The sequence below is a fragment of the Dendrobates tinctorius genome, unplaced genomic scaffold, assembly GCF_039654945.1.
Source record: "Dendrobates tinctorius isolate UK_male_01 unplaced genomic scaffold, ASM3965494v1 ptg000049l, whole genome shotgun sequence".
NCBI lineage: Eukaryota > Metazoa > Chordata > Amphibia > Anura > Dendrobatidae > Dendrobates > Dendrobates tinctorius.
In genome coordinates, this window is record NW_027361717.1 from 8,883,260 (window position 1) to 8,904,566 (window position 21,307).

Genomic DNA, 21,307 nt, shown 5'->3' on the forward strand with positions numbered 1-21,307 from the left:
ATAATTCTCATTTGCGTTTTGCTGCGAAAAAAGCGCCATCATTAGGACGTATACTTGCTCCTAGTTTATTTACAAGCACCCAAAAGAAAGGGAATAACATGTGGTTAAATTATAAGGGTTTTTACAAGTGTGGACATCACCCATGCAAAACTTGCAACTATGTACAAAAAAATAAAAGATTTACTTCCACCGCAACAGGTCTTTCTTATCCATTTACTACACACATGAATTGTAACACGGGAGGTCTAATTTATTTAATAGAAAGTGTGACTTGCAAATTACAATATGTAGGATGTACGATCGGCCCTTTTAAAAATAAATTTAGAAAACATCTTTTGGAAGCCACAAGCTCCACTGCCCATAATATTTCAGCGGTATCTTACCATTGCAAAATAGTTCATGCAGGCAGTACTAGCACTATTGTGGCTGTGGGTATTGAATTGGTTAATAAGCCCAAGAGAGTAGGTGATTATAGACGCAGAGTCCTCAACCGTGAATCCTTTTGGATTTTCAATTTAAATACAAGGGTGCCCTTTGATTGAATGATGAATACAAAATGTTTCCCCTTTTTTTTTCTTCGTCAAAAGTTGTTCATTAACCCACACTTGAAAAAGCTTTTTTTTCCTTAAGTGCGCTTTCCTAAGATGTCATAATATGATTCTATTGACTGTATTTCATTATAAGTTATAGGTTCTCCCTGATATGCATATTTGTGTTTTTGTCATTCTCTTGTCCAAGTGGATTTGATTGTGTGTTCTTAAGAGTTTTCATTACTGCACCTCTTTTGTCATGTGCAGTTAATCATTTAAGGTTTGTACAAGGGATCTCATTTCATACCATGACTCAAGGGGCCTTTACACATAGCGATATCACTAGCAATATCGCTAAAGCGTCACCGATTTTGTGACGCAGCAGCGATATTGCTAGCGATATCGTTATGTGTGATACTTACCTCCGACCGGCTCCCCCCGCTGGCTGTCGCTGATCGCGCGAGATCGACCGGGTCCATTTCTCGTCGGGCGCTTCCTGCTGGGCTTCCTGCTGGCGCCGACGAGCGACGTGTGGACACAGGCGGGAGGACGTCTTCATCGCCGCGTGTGACAGGTAAGTAACGACCTCTGCTGCGTCGCTACATCGCTGTGAGATCTGCCTGTGTGACAGCTCACTAGCGACCATTTAGCGATGCACCAGCCATCCTGACCGGGTCATATCGTGGTCGGATCGCTGGTGCATCGCTAAATATAAAGGGGCCTTAAGACCGCAAGAGGTTGAAACGCGTTGGTCGTATTGGGGACCCCATCCTTCCTTTCCTTTGTTCATTTGTATTTTTGATACATACATTTTAATATGTCTTGAATAAAATAATTGATTTTATTGGATTACACGCTGGAGATATTTTTCCTCTTTCATTTTTCGGCAGCCAATGACATAAGCCTTTGTGCCTGGACATTGAGGATGGTTTCTGCACCCTGATTGGCTGCCGGAATCTCCACACATTAAGTTAATAATAAAATAAAATTTTAAAAAATAGCAGTCCACTGCTCCTCTGACCTCTCCCCACCCCCTCTTCTCATCAAACACGTCCCCCCGCTCATCATACAGCACCACTATCCCAGCCAAAGTCCTAACAAAAGCATTAGTGCTAACTCGATCATTTACCGACCTTTCAAGGAAGGAAAAGTACAGCTGATTAGGGCGATCAGGTTGAAAAGCTTTTTGAGGAGATATTGACCAAGTAAAGAAGTTTCTTTTCTTTCTAAAACAAGCGTCTGTCTTGGTCTGAGTGCCCAAATCAGCCGTACTTTTCCTTCCTTGCATTTTACACCCTTCTGGGTGAGCGGTTTGGTGCAGCACGGTCCCAGCAGACTATCAACCATCCTGTAAGACCTGAAAGACAGAGGACCTGGGGTGACATCAGCATCACGTGACGTTCCATGGACCGGCTAACCTCAAAACCCGGAAACTGGGACAGCGAATGGTGCACGATAAGCACTGCAGGCTCTGCAAACGTGGTTATGCCGGCAGCATAACCACGGCAGGTTAGTGTACTTTGTTCTTAACCTCCTCCTCTTAACCATCGGGTTTCACACCAGGAGTGCCCCCTCCGTCTCTCCTATTTTTGTATTTACCCACCTGTGGCTGAATTTTGCCAATTTTGAGGAAAATGCTCAAGAATCCGAACACAAATCCGAATGTGCAATGTACGTGCCGAATGAGATTGGCGAACGTTTTCCGAAGAAGTTTGCTCATCTCTAGTTATTAGGGCTCTAGTCTGGTGGCCATGGACTACCGATATGGCCCCGCATTTATAGAAAACTAAGAGGAATAAATGTACCTGCACTGTGTTGCAAGTTATGTTTTTTTTGTTGCGATGAAGAAGTCTGTAGAACTTTGAAATGCATTGACTAAATAAAGAGAACTGCTGTTACCACTTGTCTGGACTTGGATCTATTATACTGTTGACGAGAAGTGCGGATCATCCACAGATCCTCCTTATCAATATGGCCCCTCGAGCAAGATCCTGCAAATATTATTGGTCACTTCATGCCTCGTACTGTATTTACAGGTTAAATATTAACACTGCCTATATGTTAAACCAAGATTTTTGGGTTAATGCACCTTTATTGGTTCAGATAGCTTGAAGTCAGTAAAGAATCATAATTGTTCCTCAGCCAGAACTAAGATAACTTCTGGCATCCTCCACAGTCATCTACTATAGTATTAGGATGGTATTTCAAATTAGGTCAAACTTCCAAGATGAAGGAAAGTTTTACTCATGGAGTGATGGGACTTTTTCCCGTAGCACACTTCACTTTGTGAAAGGTGCACCATACAAGAGAAGTGACAACTTTGCGACAACCTTACCTGCCTGCAGGTGGCAGCAAATTACCATGTATTTACAGTGGTATGTAAAACTTTGGACACCCGTGGTCAAAATTAATGTTATTGTAAACAGTTAAGCATGTTGAAGATGATCTCTAAAAGGCCTAAAGTTAAACATGACACATTTCCTTTGTATTTTAGGCAAAAAAATGTATATATATATTTTTTTTTTTTCATCTTTCACATTTTAAAAATTGCAAAAAGAAAAATGAGCCTATGCCAAAGTTTGGGCACCCTGCATATTCAGCACATAAAACTTTATACAAGGTCCTATAGAGAGTAAGTAAAACCAAACAGCCAACAAATATACTCACATATTTAAAAAAATTCCTTTGTTGAAAAAAAAAATAACACACAAGTAAAAACATTTAAAATGGGATTTGAACTGGGGAGAAGACAAGAAAGTATGTGTTATGTCAGTACAAGGAAATGCTAATCACAATTGATTCTGATTAAAGGCCCGTGTGGAGAAAAGATGCAATACAAATAACATATAGGTATTTCAGAGGAGAAATGTGTAACATCCCCACCTGGTGATGAAAGCAAGTGCAATGCAGAGAGAAGGCAAGTTGTCCGTGTCCTGTATCTAGACACTTTTGATACCTTTTTTTAACCCCAGACAAATATGCAAATTGTCTCTTCAGAGAGGAAGAGAACTAGAACTTTAGTGCCACCTATAGGAAGTAGCAATCCTAAAAGTCAATGTCGACCCTTTAACAAGTCTTGTCACATGACTTAGGATAAAAGCCAAAACCAGAATCTCAATTTGCAGACACTGTTTCGGTTACTGCCTCTCGTCAGTGCAAAGTGTGAGATTTGGTTTGGCTGGGTGAGAGGCGTCTGACCATCTTAATAGTCTCCTCATCTCGGCATGCTTAACATGTCACTCTCCAAAAGAAGAAACTTTAACCATTATACCCCAGAAAGAAAGTAATTATATCACAGGTCAAACTCTCAATGAGGAGTTCCACAAATAAGTACAATATCCATCAAATAGATGTGCCCACTCTGAGGCAGCTGAAAGCTGCTATTTTTAGGCTAGAGGAGATCAATATCCATGGCCCCTTACCAGACTCAGAATATCAAAAATGGGGGAGATGCCACACCGTTTTTTAAAATTATTAACTTAAATAATTTTAAAAAACATCATGAAAACCCCTCTATTCTTGATAACCAGCCATGGTAAAGCTGACAGCTGAGGGTTGCAGCCTGAAGCTGTCAGTTTTGCCTGGGCTGGTTATCAAAAATAGAAAAGCCCCGACATAATTTTTTCATTATTTATTTATGGCACAGGCACCACCTGATGAATACTCCCATCACAGAAGACTGCTGACACTAGTATCAGTGACAGCAGGAATAGGCTGATGGGAGTAGTAATCTTTCATCAGCCGACGCCTGTGACTGGAGGTAACCTTTTGACCACCGGTCACAGCTGCTGGCTCACACTGTCATCTGGTAGCATGGGAACCACAGCTCTCTGACTGGCGATAATAATCTTACCAGTGATCAGAGCCGCCGGTGTTTCTCATGCTGTCACAGATGTTCGGAGAAGTCTGTGTTCACGGTCCATGCCCGAACACTATTCAGTACGGATCCCAAACTTTAGGGTGTGTGCACACGTAAGCGTTTTTTTTGCTTTTTTAAGCGTTTTTACTGGCAAAAATGCTTAAAAAACGCTTACAAGAAGCATCCCATTCATTTTAATGAATACTGCACTTTTTGTGAATATTGATGCATTTTTTTCCGTGAAAAAAACTCATCGCAGTAAAAAACGCAGCATGCTCATTAATTTTGTGGGAAAATCCGCATTTCTAACTATTTTCTATGAGACTGGGGACGCTCCGGAAAAAAACGCACAAAAATCGCGCAAAAAAAAAGCGCTGAAAAAAGCGCGTGTTTTCTGGGAAGGAGTCCGGTTTTCAGTCAGGAATTTTCTGCATACATGGGTACATAGCCTTAGGCCTCTTTCACACATCAGGTTTTCTGCTTCAGGCGCGATCCGGCGCTTTTGACTAAAACCGGATCCGTCGAAATGCAATGCCGGATCCGGTTTCCCCCCCATTGACTTGCATTAGAGCTGGATCGAGCCGGATGGCCATGCGTTTCATCCGATTTTCGCCGGATCCGGCAATGTGACGCGATCCGGCGTCTGGAAAAAACGGTGACTGTAACGTTTTTTGTATCCGTCGAAAAAGCCGGACACGCCGGATCCGGCGTGTCCGGCTTTTTCATACAATGAAAGCCTATGAGCGCCGCAATGCGCCGGATCCGGCGACAGCCGGATCCGGCGGCCGGATCCGGTTTCTTTCGTCTGAGCATGCTCAGTAGCTCTGCCCACAGGACATATATAAAAGCAAGACAATGGGACCCTCAGCCACACCCAACATGCCACCCAAGCCAAGAACCAGGAGCAGGAGAAGGCAGCAGACATCTGCAGCAGCATCACCATCAGCACCACCCCAAATGGAGCAGCATGCTGAACAACGGGAGGGGAGTCCAGCAGCAGATGAGAGACGGTAATTATCAAATCCCCCATTCCTCCAAACTAGGGCTATGGAATATCAAGATATTCATTGGTCCTTTGTTTCTCTTTATTCAACAGCCGCCCAATAGATGCAGCAGCAGCAGCAGCAATGGCAGCAGCAGAAACACCACCCACAGCCATGGAGTCTGGCCATGAGGAAGACAGCACATCTTCTGGGAGCCCTCCCTCGCATCGTCAGCGTTTGACGGTAAGTTTTTATTTCCAAAATCCATCATCTCTGTAATATATGTGTATTCATTGCCTTTTATTTCAAAACAGGAATCACAAGATGAAGAGTAGCTCCCAGAAGAAGAAGGAAGGGGTGGACAGACACTTGGAGTGGGCTCACAATTGGTAAGTTTTTTGCATCAAACGCAGAAACACAACATCACACTACACACAACACATAGAAAACAATGTTCTGCAGACCACACACAGCAAACAAATGCCTACATCCAAAGACATAACATTTTTTGTTTTCTTCTCTAGTCTTCCCAATCTGGTGCTCGGCCAAGAGGTCCTCGCAGTGCCTCCCAGGGTCGTCGGCGACAGCAACGCGGCGGTCACCAGCGTGTAAGTATAAATATTTTTGCTTTGTTTTTTTTGCACTTTTTATTTCATTTCTTTTGTGGAGGCTAATTATGTTATTTTTGTCTTTTTCTTTAACAGCCTTCACAGCGTGCTCCCGACTCTGACGGTGAGTATGGAGAGATTGATGTGGACCGCCTCATCGATCTCGTCAGAGAAAGGGAGCCGCTCTGGAATATGGCTGACCGACGCCACGCTGACCTGATCGTTACCCGACGACTCTGGGAGGAAATCTGTTCGCTCCTTGTGGACCGCTGGGAGGACCTCGAAGCTCGGGCCCAGATTAAAGAGCGTAAGTATATACAGTACCGGTTGCTTGATTTAAACCAGTGTTTCCCGAACTCCAGTCCTCGTGGTCCCCACGGATCATGTGTTCAGGATTTCTATTTACTTTGGAAATCCTGAAAACATGACCCCTGGGGACCATGAGGACTGGAGTTTGGGAAACACTGATGTTGTATACTAACCACTTTGTCCTTTCTCGTTTCAGGGGAGAGAATTGTGAAGCGGTGGCGGTCTGTGAGGGATCGTTTCAAGAAGGAGTTCAATAAAGAGATGCGGGCCCCGAGTGGATCTGGAGGACGCAGGAGCAAGTACAAGTACGCACGAGCCCTGTCGTTCCTCCGGGAGACAATGCTCACCAGAAGGTAAATATTACACACCACATGTGACAAAAAAATGTTTAGATGTAACTTTTTTTTTCAGCCAGGGCCATACCATGTCACTATTTTAATTGTTTTTTTTTCTCTTTATTCCACAGCACGGTGAGCAGCACTCAGGAGCCTGCACGATTGGACCCTTCTGAGGCGATCCCTGAGGAGACCGGCACCGAGGGACACTTCGACCGCCCCGGTACATCTGCACCTTCCCAGCCTTCCCACACATTCGACCCATCTGTCCCATCCACCAGCACAGGAGCATCGTGGCCGCCTACATTACATGAAGCTGCTGGTGAGGAGATCGCTTTCCCTTTACCCCACCCTTCTGCCCCTGCCACCTCTAGTACACCTGCGGGTACTGGGCGGCAGCGGCAGAGGGGTCAGGAAAAGACTTATGCGCCAGAGTTCTTGCATCTGAATGCATCTTTCCAGAACTGTCTAAAAGTCTTGTCAGAGCAAATCTCCGCAGGCTATCAGCAGATCAACTCCAGCATTCTGGAGGTGAAGACACTTCTGCAAACCATGCATTCAGAAGCAAGATCTTCACCAAACCACACCTTTTTCAGGTCTGTTGTGGAGCGCATGGAAACGCTCTCTCCTGCCCAGCAGATGCATGTAATGCATTCATGCCACGCTGCTCTCCAGCAAGTTACCTCCCAACCTCCTCCTCCCACCACAGTAGTTCCTCCACCTGCACCCCCTCCAGCCACTTTCCATCCTCCCCCTCCTATTACATCTACACCCCCTCCAGCCACTTTCCATCCTCCCCCTCCTATTACATCTACACCCCCTCCAGCCACTTTCCATCCTCCCCCTCCTATTACATACCATCCACCTCCCCAGCACCATCCACCTCCCCAGCACCATCCACCTCCCCAGCACCAGCAACCTCCCCAGCACCAGCAACCTCCCCAGTACCAGCAACCTCCCCAGTACCAGCAACCTCCCCAGTACCAGCAACCTCCCCAGTACCAGCAACCTCCCCAGTACCTGCAAACTCCCCAGTACCAGCAACCTCCCCAGTACCAGACATCTCCCCACTTCCAGCAACCTGCCCCGTACCAGACATCTCCCCACTTCCAGCAGCCTGCCCCGTACCAGACATCTCCCCACTTCCAGCAACCTGCCCCGTACCAGACATCTCCCCACTTCCAGCAACCTGCCCCGTACCAAACTCCTTCACCATACAACTTGTCATCAACATCATCTGCTCCTACAGTCCCTGCCCAACCCTCCACTCCACCACCCACCACCTCTTCTGCTTCCCACATGTCCACCCATTATGTAGTTTTTTCCACACCTTCACCTCTAACTGTTCCTTCCCCACCACGATCCCAGTCCTCTCTCCACACTCCCAGTGTCGAAGTGTCCCGCAGCCCCTACAGCAGTATTTCCACCACACACTACACAGATTTATAATGTGTGTATTTAAATAAAAATGACCAGTTTTATGGTTTCAAAGCTTTATTAAACAAGTTTATTAAAATTTTAAAAAAGTTTACTAAAAAAAACATTTTTCAATAAAAGTTAAATTATTTTACACTGGTTGTCTGTCATTTCTTTCTGCGGCGAAAAAGGTTAAATACAGGGTATTTAAAAGGTGAAATGGTATTCAAAACTAGGTATATAACTGTGGGTAAATTTTAGCTTTTTGCCACAGTTGTGTTCCTGGTTGTGTTTGAAGCAAAGTATTTCACCTAAAAAGTTGTGTTTATTGTTGGTGATTTCATAACAATGTACACAACTTTTGTTAAAAGGTGAAATACTTTGCATAAAACACAACCAGGTACACACCTGTGGCCTAAAGCTAAAAATAGAGACCATGACAAGATAGCCAACTTTGGTTGGCAAAGGTATATACTGTTGGTACAGAAGGTACACAAGTTTGGTTGGGCACAAATCTTTCACACTCTGTCATCCTGCCAGTGTACTCTGCCTTGAGGTGACATAAAGTATAGTGCAAAATTGTCCCTCATTACTGAAACCGTCACAGAACTTCTAGTGGTAATGTCATGGTAATCTTGCAAAGTGGTTTCTTCAGAGGTGTCCTCAATGGAAATGGGTTCCTTGCAGATAACAAAATTGTGGAGTACCACGCACGCTTTGATCACCTCGTCCACATTTTCTGTCTTGAGGTTGATCGCAGTCAATAGGACCCGCCATTTGGATGTCAGAATACCAAAGGTACATTCAACCATTCTTCTTGCTCTTGTGAGGCGGTAATTAAAAATGCGTTTTGGTCTTGTCAATCCTCTGCTAGAGTACGGTTTCAAAAGGTGTTCTGACAGCTGGAAGGCTTCATCCCCTACACAGACAAATGGCATAGGTGGACCAGATGTTTGCGGCAGCGGTCTAGGTGGTGGGAACTGGAAGGTGTTTCCATACAGTTTACGCCCCATGGCAGACAGTTTGAAAACTTGAGAGTCATTGGAGCGGCCATAGGCCCCAATATCAACCGCAATAAATTTGTATTCCGCGTCAGCGATGGCCATGAGGACAATTGAAAAATATTTCTTGTAATTGAAATATTCCGATCCCGATCCAGCTGGCTTTACAATGCGGATATGTTTCCCGTCCACAGCGCCCAAGCAGTTGGGAAACTGACATATCTGTTGAAACTTGTCAGCAATTTCAATCCACCTCTCTGTTGTGGGCTCTGGTAAAAACTCTTCAGCTAAGGAGTCCCACAGTGCACGGCATGTGTACTTCACTATTCCAGATATGGTGGAAATCCCGAGTCTGTACTGGAAATGCAGTGACGAAAGGGATTCTCCAGTTGCAAGAAATCTGTGGGGAATTAAAAAACAATAAATTAGTTTTAAATCACAGCATTACATACCAAAACTGAGCTATAACACTTGGAGATACAAACTACCACCAACAAGATTGCAGTGAAAGTGTGCTCTGATGCGATCACATCCAATAAATGTGGCTTACCTTAAAGTCACCATCAGACGCTCTGCGGGTGAAACAGAGAAGCGGCAATAGGTGTCCGCTTTTCTTATGAGGTGTGCAATGCGCTCCACCAAGTAATCAAAATTCTCCATTTTCATCCGAACATATCCAAAAAATTTATCCGGGTTTCGTCGAAGGTCCATGCAGAGTGTAGAATAGACCCCACGCGTCATTCTCTTGGCTGTGATGGGGTGGATCCACAAACATCGTCTACGATGCCTGATGCGCTGCTGTCTCGCTCTCTCCTTCTCCAGAACAATCACCCTCAAACGATTCGCCTCCGCTATAAAATCCGCCAAATTCTTCAAAATATTTCCAATGACAACATCCATCTTCGCCAGTAACTTGCTCTTCTCTCCAACCTGCACTTTCTCCTCTACAACCTGTCAAAGAAGGGCTGTAGGAACATGCTATATATAGTTTTCCAGTAGCCAATCCCGTTCGGAAGGCCACAAGGGTCAATTTTAAAAACCGGATCCGGCGTAATCCGTCGAAAAACGGATAGAAAAACGGATGAACCGGATGAGACGGATCCGGTTTTGTCTGTCAAGAAAAAGACGGATCCGTCACATACGGTTTTACTAAACATTTGCCGGATCCGGCGTTCCGGCACGACGCCGGATCGCGCCTGACGCCGAAAACCTGAAGTGTGAAAGTAGCCTTACTGTTAGGATAAGAGATGAGTGAACCCAAACAGTTTATTTACATATTAAGAAAAATATAGATTTCTAGGGAATAAGACATCGAATTACAGATGTCAATATAACCTGCATGCCAATGTAGACTGCTTAGGAAAGTTGATCCTATTGACAGATTTCCTATAATTAAAAGAATTTATTAACAAAAAGGAAACCACCGAGTCTGCTTTACTGTCACTAGAATTATATTCAGGATTGAGAGTCCTCAGTAGTTGATACCTTGTCACTAGAATTGTTATTTTAGCATTCTTCCTGAAGGTGGCAGAAGAGCATTTGTAATCATTTGTTGTCACAGAAAATTTTGAATCCTATAGAAAGACTGGAATCACCATTTTTGTCGCAATTTCTGAGACAAACACATAGGCAGATACTACAAGAAAAAAAGTATAAAGGAAAACTGATAATTCTCTCTCAAGTGTTTGGCATGTATGATTCCAGCTAGAAACACTCTGGCCCAATTCATCATTTCTGGAGCATTTGCTATTTATTATTATTATTGTGCTTTATTCTCTATAGCCTGATTCTTTATTGCATTTGTGTCTGGTTTTCTTTCTTAATTTTTTAGCGTTTTGCACTTTTTTTCCATCTATCTTCATTTTTTCACCTTGTTTTAAGTCTATTTTCTATATGTGTGTGCCAGAGTTGCCAATTTTACATTTTACTTTTTCTGAACAGCTTATCAAAAAATCACAGACAGACAATATTTTTTACGGACACATTGGAAAACCAAAATAAATCATTAAGATTATAAGTGATATTTGTCTACAGCCCATAATTCTGATATATCAGCTGCATTCACTGTGATAATTTAAGACAAAAAAATCTGCACAAGTTTCTTCAGCTTCAAAAAAATCACAGATCCCCGGACAAGGCAAAAAAGTAATGTAATTCCTGGACAGTTGGCAATTCTGATGTGCACCTGTTGTTTTTTTGTCTGTTTTTTTTTTTTTATTCTCCATTATTGGTGGAATTTAGGGTTTCTACATGTTTTTGTCTGATCCATCATTTGTAACTTATAGAAAAAATTGCAAAATTAATCGCACATCTACTTCAGTTCCCACTGGAGTGATTTTATGTTGGCCAGACATTTTAGTGCAATTTTTGCACTATTTTCTAAAATATGTGACTTTTTCTACTAAAAAAAAAGTTGCAAAAAAGTTAAATACAGAAATAAAGCCATTTTGACGTTTCACAAAATTCTACAGCTGTGTGCACTATTATGATGGTTTTGGCACAAAAAATGGCACCGATGACTACTACAAATAAAAAAAAAAGTTACAAAAAAAACCCACAATTGATGAAATGGGCTCTGTAAGTTGTTTTGTTCAATTTTTATTTTTTTTTATGCTTTATTTTACTTGGCTATCTAGTAGAGAATGATGAATGGATCAGGCAAGTCTATTTCACCTGTTCGCACAATTTTTCCCTCGAAATTAGATTTGCAGGGAAGATATCCTCAGTGAATGTGGTATCCCTTATCATGCTCTGTGATATCTCCAAACTCCAGAGGTTAATAACCCTAATATGTAAAAATGATTACATCCCTTGTACTCACCTTACAGCTCACCTCTCCGGCAAAAAAAAAAGAGTACAACAACACAAAAATTGAAAAGTGACTTAAAGGGAATCTGTCACCTATTTTTTGGCATATAAGATGCAGCCACCGCCATCAGGGGTTTATCTACAGCATTCTGTAATGCTGTAGATAAGCCCCTGATGTAGCCTGAAAGATAAGAAAAACAAGTTAGATTATACTCACCGGGGGGGGGGGCGGTCCGGGTCCGATGGGTGTCGCGGTCCGGGTCTGGCGCATCCCATCTTCTAGCTATGATGTCTTCTTCTTTGCTTCCCGTCGCAGTTCCATAGAGGGCAGAGCATAGTACTGCAGTGCGCTGGCGCCGGGAAAGGTCAGAGAGGTCTGGCGCCTGCGCACTGCTGTAGATAAGCCCCTGATGGCAGTGGCCGCATATTATATGCCAAAAAATAGGTGACAGATTCCCTTTAAAAAGTTTGCAAATGATGAATCAGGCCCTCAGTTTTCTATTTTTCTTCGAAACTGGATTGAGGTATTTGCTTTAGCTGGTAGGACAGCTCATTTCTGTGAATGCGACAGTAAAGGGACATCATGAACTTGTACATTTGTGCAAACTCAGCAACTGTTTGAGGATATAGCAAGAGGGATTTATGGGCCAACATGTTAGAGTGCACATTCCTCATACTGGTGGGGCTCACGGCTGAGGACAGACTGGAGGCATAAATATATCTGACTCCATGTTCAAGTACAAAAAATGTAAAAAAAAGTGTCATGTGTTGAAATCTATGCCATAATTGTCTAAAAATATGTTTTTATGTGTACCTGATGGAGAGTGGTTCGCTCTAGAAATGCACTGTTTTAATAAAAACATTGTTTTTTAATAATTAATTGGAGTGACAGCGCCATTGGATCATCATTCTTTTTTTCATTTTTAGTTGAATAATTGACTGAAAGGTTTATGTCTTAAATGTCCCATCCTATGGATTTCCTATAAATTCTTAAAGGGGTTTATGATGCTGAGTCACTGCTTATGGATAAGCCAAAAAGACAGGGTAGTCAAGAGTTCCAAGGTCCGATGCCAGGAGAGCTTGTAGTACAGAGGGGAAGATAAAGGCATGGTTAAGTAACAGTCCTCTGTCAAATGGAAAGAGGGTACATCAAGATAAAAGGATAGTAGAATCGGATAGTCAAGAGGCCAAGTCCGGGGTTAGGTACCTGAGTTCACAGAGCGTCAAGATCGAAAGGGATAACACACAGGGATAGTCAAAACAAATCTAAGGTCCTACAACAAGATCAGGAAATCAAACAACAAGCAAAGCATACACATCACTCAGCAATCTAACAGCTGACAATGGTCAGCTCATAGCTAGCCAGCTAAATAACTAGCAAATTAACAAGTATGGGAAACACCAGGAGGAAAGCCTGTAGGCTAGGCCAAATTGAGCAGTTGGGCTATCAAAATACTGACAGCCCTGCATGCTCTAGCCCTAGGTTGGATGACTGGGTTGTCACTCACAATACTGACAATCCAGCAAAATCCAGATTCTGTTGGGTGTCTGATCTGTCACTCACAGCGTCCCTAGGCCACAGTGAGGCTTTAACCCCCTACATACTGCGACTTTTATCAATTGCAACATTTAGGAGTCTAGGAGAAGTGAGGGCTCATTCTCCACTCCGATCATGGGTCCCCTTGAAGTCATCGCGAAGGCCGTATTGTTGTCATAGTGACCCGAGTGCATCATGACGACATCTGGGTCGCCAGACTACAGAAAGCCTGTTAGACCATGCTCAGAGTAAGGTCTAACAGACTTCTGTCAGTGCAGCACTGACAGGTATGTAGCATCGCAATGCATTATACCAGAGATGAACGTGTTAAAAGTTAAAGTCCCATAAAGGTAGTAGAAGTAATAAAGTAAAGAAAAGTTTAAAAAAATTGAAAAAATATTTATTTATAAAAATCACAAAATAGCAAAATAAAAAAAAATAAAAAATAAAAAAAAAAATATATATATATATATATATATATATATATATATACACACACACACACACACACATATACTGTATATACACACAGTGGCCTGTGAAAGCTTTTACTCCCCTTGGCATTTTCATTTATTGGTACCTCACAACCTAGAATTTCACTGATTTTTTTTACGGTTTGCATTAGTACATGTACATAACATGCCAACAACTTTTGAACTTTTGGTTTTCTTTTTTTTTGTGAAGCAAACAAGAAATAGGACAAAATAACTGAAAACTTTTGCATGCATAACTATTCACATCCCCAACAGTCAGTACTTTAAAGGGGTTTTCTCACAAACAAAAGTTAATTTTAATCAATAGATCTTGGAATAATAATTATTTCCACAATTGGATGTACAGTTGTGGCCAAAAGTATTGACACCCCTGCAATTTTGTCAGATAATACTCAGTTTCTTCCTGAAAATTTTTGCAAACACAAATTCTTTATTATTATATTCATTTAATTTGTCTTAAATGAAAAAACACAAAAAGAATTGTCCTAAAGCCAAATTGGATATAATTACACACCAAACATAAAAAGAGGGTGAACAAAAGTATTGGCACTGTTCGAAAAATCATGTGATGCTTCTCTAATTTGTGTAATTAACAGCACCTGTAACTTACCTGTGGCACCTAACAGGTGTTGGCAATAACTAAATCACACTTGCAGCTAGTTGACATGGATTAAAGTTGACTCAACCTCTGACCTGTGTCCTTGTGTGTACCACATTGAGCATGGAGAAAAGAAAGAAGACCAGAGAACTGTCTGAGGACTTGAGAAACCAAATTGTGAGGAAGCATGAGCAATCTCAAGGCTACAAGTCCATCTCCAAAGACCTGAATGTTCCTGTGTCTACCGTGCGCAGTGTCAACAAGAAGGTTAAAGCCCATGGCACTGTGGCTAACCTCCCTAGATGTGGACGGAAAAGAAAAATTGACAAGAAATTTCAACGCAAGATTGTGCGGATGTTGGATAAAGAACCTCGACTAACATCCAAACAAGTTCAAGCTGCTCTGCAGTCTGAGGGAACAACAGTGTCAACCCATACTATCCGTCGGCATCTGAATGAAAAGGGACTGTATGGTAGGAGACCTAGGAAGACCCCACTTCTTACCCCGAGACATAAAAAAGCCAAGCTGGAGTTTGCCAAAACTTAGCTGAAAAAGCCTAAAACATTTTGGAAGAATGTTCTCTGGTCAGATGGGACAAAAGTAGAGCTTTTTGGGCAAAGGCATCAACATAGAGTTTAGAGGAGAAAAAAAAGAGGCATTCAAAGAAAAAAAACATGGTCCCTACAGTCAAACATGACGGAGGTTCCCTGATGTTTTGGGGTTGCTTTGCTGCCTCTGGCACTGGACTGCTTGACCGTGTGCATGGTATTATGAAGTCTGAAGACTACCAACAAATTTTACAGCATAATGTAGGGCCCAGTGTGAGAAAGCTGGGTCTCCCTCAGAGGTCATGGGTCTTCCAGCAGGACAATGACCCAAAACACACTTCAAAAAGCACTAGAAAATGGTTTGAGAGAAAGCACTGGAGACTTCTAAGGTGGCCAGCAATGAGTCAAGACCTGAATCCCATAGAACACCTGTGGAGAGATCTAAAAATGGCAGTTTGTAGAAGGCACCCTTCAAATATCAGGGAGCTGGAGCAGTTTGCCAAAGTAGAATGGTCTAAAATTCCAATACTTTTGTCTGGCCGATTTTTGGAGTTTTGTGTGAAATGATCAATGTTTTGCTTTTTGCTTCATTCTCTTTTGTGTTTTTTCATTTAAGACAAATTAAATGAAGATAATAATACCAAAGAATTTGTGATTGAAATCATTTTCAGGAAGAAACTGAGTATTATCTGACAAAATTGCAGGGGTGTCAATACTTTTGGCCACAACTGTATTTAAATGAAATGTCCCTGTGCTGAGATAATCTTATAAATGTGCCCCTGCTGTGCACTGTGTAATGGTTGTGTCTCAACATGCAGGAACATGGATCATACCGTAGCTCCTGGGCAGGGGAGGAAGCAAAAGAGTATACATGTAGAGAAATGTTAGCACAGCCGTGGTGGAGGAGCCAATCAGTAGCTTCCCTAACCTTTAGAGTATATATCAAGTACTGAGCACACTGATGGGGTTGTGATGCGAAAAATTATATTTAATACATACAGTAGTCACTAGTAACAAACGTTTCGGTCTTGCTAGACCTTCATCAGTGTACTAGGACAAATGTAAGCTTTCATGTGAAAATATCACATATATTGTGGCAATAGAGGGGTAATCTTAATATGCAGGTTTGTTAGAGCTGATTACAGTCAGTGGCTGCTATAGAGGCCTTACAAGCGCAGCTGCACTGCTGTGTGTCCTGTGACGCAGTCATTCACTAGGTCCCCCCGTGTGATTCTGGGATTTTTGCTCACCCTTCTTGTCATCATTTTGATGCCACGGGGTGACATCTTACGTGGAGATTATCAGTGGCCTTGTATGTCTTTCATTTTCTTATTATTGTTCCCACAGTTGATTTCATCACATCAAGCTGCTTGAGTATTGCAGATTCAGACTTCCCAGCCTGGTGCAGGGAAAAAATTTTGTTTCTGGTGTCCTTCAACAGATCTTTGGTCTTCACCATAGTGGAGTTTGGAGTGTGACTGGTTGAGGCTGTGGACAGGTGTCTTTTATACTGATAACAAGTTCAAACAGGTGTCATTACTACAGGTAATGAGAGGAGAACAGAGGAGCCTCTTAAAGAAGAAGTTACAGGTATGTGAGAGCCAGAAATCTTGCATGTTTTTAAGTGGCCAAATACTTATTTTGCACCATAATTTGCAAAATAAATGTTGCCAAATCAGACAAGGGGATTTTCTGGATTTGTTTTCTCATTTTGACTCTCATAGTTGTGTTCTACCTATGATGTCATTTACAGGCCTCTCTTATCTTTTTAAGTGGGAGAACTTGCACAATTGGTGACTGACTAAATACTTTTTTCCCCACTATATAATTTCCAAAATGGGGTAATTTGAGGGTGTTTTTCTGCTCTTCTAGCAGTAACGGGCACTTTGTAGGAAAATCCGAAAACTATCCTAGGAAAATCTGTGCTCCAGAAGGCAAATAGCGCTCCTTCCCCCCAAATCTCGCCATGTGGCCACTTTCAGCAGAAATTGTGTGACAAATTTGGTGCTATTTTTACCCATTTCTCCATGTAAAATCTGAGGCTAAAACTAAATTTTTGTGGTAAAAATGTAATTTTTTTTCTTCGCTGCCCAATGAAACTCTCATAGAGTCAATATGATCACTGCCCTCTTAGATTAATTCATTTGTAGTCTAAAATGGGGTCACTTATGGAGGGGGGTCTGATGTTCTGGCACCTCAGAGACTCTTGCAGTAGGTCATTGCACTCGCAAACCATAACATTAAAATCTGCTCTATAAAATGGCTCTTCTTCCACTTTTAAGCTTTCCACTATACTTGAAAAGTAGTTCACAATTACATGTTCGGTATTCGCACAATTAGGACAAATTGCACAACAAACTGTGAGGTCCATTTTTTCCTATTAGCCCTTATAAAAAAAAATTAAAAAAATTGGCCAAAACAACATTTTCGTGGTAGAAATGTAATTATTCTTTCTTGACCACCCAATGGTATAAAATTCTGTAATTGGGGGGGGGTGTAGTTCGTAAAATGACATCACTTTGGGGAGTTTCTGCAGTCCTGGCATCTCAGGGGTTCCACCAATGTGATATGGCACACTCAAACCATTCCAGCAAAATATGAACTGTAATATGGTGCTTCTTCCCTTCTGATGTATGCACTGTGCGTAAAAAGTAGTTGTTGACCACATATGGGATTTTAATTTACTCAGGTAAAATTGCACAACAAATTGTATGGTCCATACCCTTGTAAAAATGAAAAATTTGGTGCAAAACCAACATTTTTTTCACCGGAAAATTTTTTTTTCATTTTCACGGATCAGCATTTTAAAATTCTGTGAAGCACCTGTGGTTCAAGATGCTCACCACACCTCTAGACAATTTTTTGAGGGGTGTATTTTCCAAAATAGAGCAACTTGAGGGGGAATTTCACACTTTTTATACTTCAGAGGCTCTCCAAACCCGACATGGCGTCCGCTAACAATTCCAACCAATTTGGCGTTCAAAAGTCATATGGTGCTCCTTCCCTTCCGAGCCCTGCCATGCCCCAAACAGTAGTTTTCCATCACATATGGGGTATCAGCATACTCAGGAGAAATTGCACAACAAATTGTATGGTGCATTTTCTCCCGTTACCCTTGTGAAAATGTATAATTTGGGGCTAAATGAACATTTTTGTGGAAAAAATTAAAATGTTCATTTTTCCTTCCACCTTCTTGAATAAACTTGAATAAACTTGTGAATAAACTTCTTGAATGTGGTTTTGAGCACTTTGAGGGGTGCAGTTTTTAAAATGGTGTCACTTTTGGGTATTTTCTGTCATGTAGGCTACTCAAAGTCACTTCAAACATGATGTGGTCCCTAAAAAATGTTTTTATAATTTTTGCTGGAAAAATGAAAAAGTATTGATCAACATTTAACTCTTATAACTTAATAACAAAAAAAAACTATGTTTCAAAAATTGTGCTGATGTAAAGTAGATAGGGATGGGCGAATCTACTCGTTAGGACTCGTTACTCTGCGAGTAGTAGGGGACTCGCAGGAGTCGGTACTCTGCGAGTTTCCAAGCGATTACTCGCACAGTAACGAGTCCAATGCAAATCAATGGCAATCCTAGTTTTTTCAGAGTTTAATACAAGCAATCCTAGCTTCTTAGCGATTTTGTGTCCCGCTGTCAGCAGCGAGTCTTAGCGAGTCTAGGACTCCTATATACTGTATTCGGGACTCGCAGAATACAGAATATGTTAATTTTCAGAGACAGCCTAGTTTGTTAGGTGAGAAAACTGTGAAGAGCACTACTATGATTGGCTGCTGTCCATCGTGATGCCTATGTCATGTATCACAGGCAAGGCTGTATATAAACCCTGCCCCCGCCATTTTGGGAACATTCCTGTGACGATCTGAGCTAGTGCAGGGCGAGTTGGAGACATAGAGCAGATCTAGGGACTGTTAGTCAGTGTAGGACCTCAAGATTCCTCACATATAACACAAAAGTTCTTTTCAGAACTACCAGGATGGAGGAGTACTGTAGAGGACTGTAGGCAGGGAGAAAGGCAGGAGCAGCCTTACAGTGCATACAGCACCATCCTCAGAGCTTAGCTTACTCACTCAGCTTCCATCAGAGCTGAAATCAGAAGCATAGCTGAGCAAATTTTCTTTTTTTTTCCACCAGATATTATTGGGGTCATATTTACCCCTGCAGTGTTATTGTTTCTGTGGCAGACCAGTGCGTTGCTGCTATCTATCCCACCAGCTAATAGCACGCACGCTGCCTGCTTGTATGCACTAAACAATTTTTTTCAGGGAGAGTGCGTCGCTTCTCTGCTAAGTTACAGCACGCACTTCACCCCAGAGCGGTGACGCAGACAGCACCACAGTCTACCTTGGTGACTGCCTTTGCGCACTAAACAATTTTTTCAGGGAGAGTGCGTTGCTTCTCTGCTAAGTTACAGCACGCACTTCACCCCAGAGCGGTGACGCAGACAGCACCACAGTCCACCTAGGTGACTGCCTTTGCGCACTAAACAATTTTTTCAGGGAGAGTGCAGGGCTTCTCTGCTACCAGCTAATAGCACGCATGTTACCTTCCTGCTGTGCCAATACGCATCACTAGCCTTGATTGTCCTATTAGCAAGTATTAACTGCTAATTATTGTTCAGATTATTACAGCTAACATCTGCATTTCTCAACAATGTCCCAAAAAAAACAAGTTCCCAAAAAAGAGGTTGCAAAGGGACAGGGACGAGGTCGTGGCCTTGGCAGTCATGCACAACAAGGCACTGGTACAGGTAGACAGAAGAAGATTGATAGATCGACCTTTCTTCTGTCTAAATTTCCCAGTACTGAACCAAAACGTCTCTTAAGGCCGGAAGCGCAAGACCAGATTACATCTTGGATGGTTGAGAAGACCTCAACCACTGGTTCTTGCAGCACACAATTGTCCTTGACAACTAGGTCTAGTGTCGCTACAGACAATGCAGGGTCATCCAATCCTCAAACTCTTCCTAGTTCCTCAACCCATCGGCAGACAGAGGAATATTTTGACCGCGAATTTGGTCACTCTGATGATTTATTTGCTTCTTACCAGCCCCTGATTGAATCTGGAGTTTCTTTGTCACTGCCTGACGAGATACTTGAAGAAGACGTAAGGTCTATTCATGGACAAAGTTTGGAATCACCTCTTACTGTAGAAAGCCACTTTCACCAAAGGCATACAGCGTCTCAGGAGGTTGCCGACGATGATGATGATGATGAGACACTCATCTCATCTGGCCAGCCTGAACAGTCACGTTATCCTGAAGACTTTGAAGAGGAAGGGGTTGATGATGAGACCACAGATCCAACATGGACTGTTGGAATGCATAGCCAACAGAGCAGCCCGGAGGAGGAAAGTGGCTATGTACCACCGCCAAAAGCACCAAGGCTTACTCCTTTCTCCAGAAGGCAAACTGTGACAACAGTTGCCCAAATTGTGTCAACTGGTGCCCAAACTGGACCAACTGTTGCCCAAACTGTATCAACAGTTGGTGTTGGACAGAGGTATCCTCCTGTGCCTCCAATACAACATAAAGGATGAAAAGCCATTGTGTGGGAATTTTTTAAGGATAGCCCATCACTACCAAATGTAGTGATCTGTAACATCTGCTATGCAAGGCTAAGCAGAGGCCAGGGAAAAGGAAACTTGAGCACCAGCAGTATGCGTAAGCACATGTCTGTTAAGCACCCAACTCAGTGGTCGGCCCGTCAGGTTTCAAAATCAGTGGCTTCTGATCCCAACACTTCCACTCCACCTCAGATCCGTCCTTCACCATCTAGTGTTCATGCAGCAGGTCCTGCTCAGACGTACTCCTCCGAAGCTGCGTTACAAGACAGACATGACAGTAGTCAAGCTACTTGTCAGTCTGCGCCAAACGTGCAGTTGTCTGTGCCACAGCTGTATGAGAGGCAGCAGAAGTTCCAATCGACGCACCCATTTTCTCAACAAATGACGGCTCAAATTGCTAAGTTGTTAGCTGTCGAAATGTTGCCGTTTAGGCTTGTGGGAACAGAGTCTTTTCGGGAGTTGTTGGCTGTGGCAGCACCACGATACTCCGTTCCCAGCCGGTACTTTTTCTCACGTTGTGCCGTCCCCGCGTTACACCAGCACGTGGTAAACAACTTAAAGCGTGCACTAACAAATGCTGTAACCGGCAAAGTCCATTTAACTATGGACACGTGGACAAGTACTTGTGGACAGGGCAGATACATATCACTAACGGCTCACTGGATCAACCTGGTGGAGAGTGTCCCAAATTCTAAAAGTGG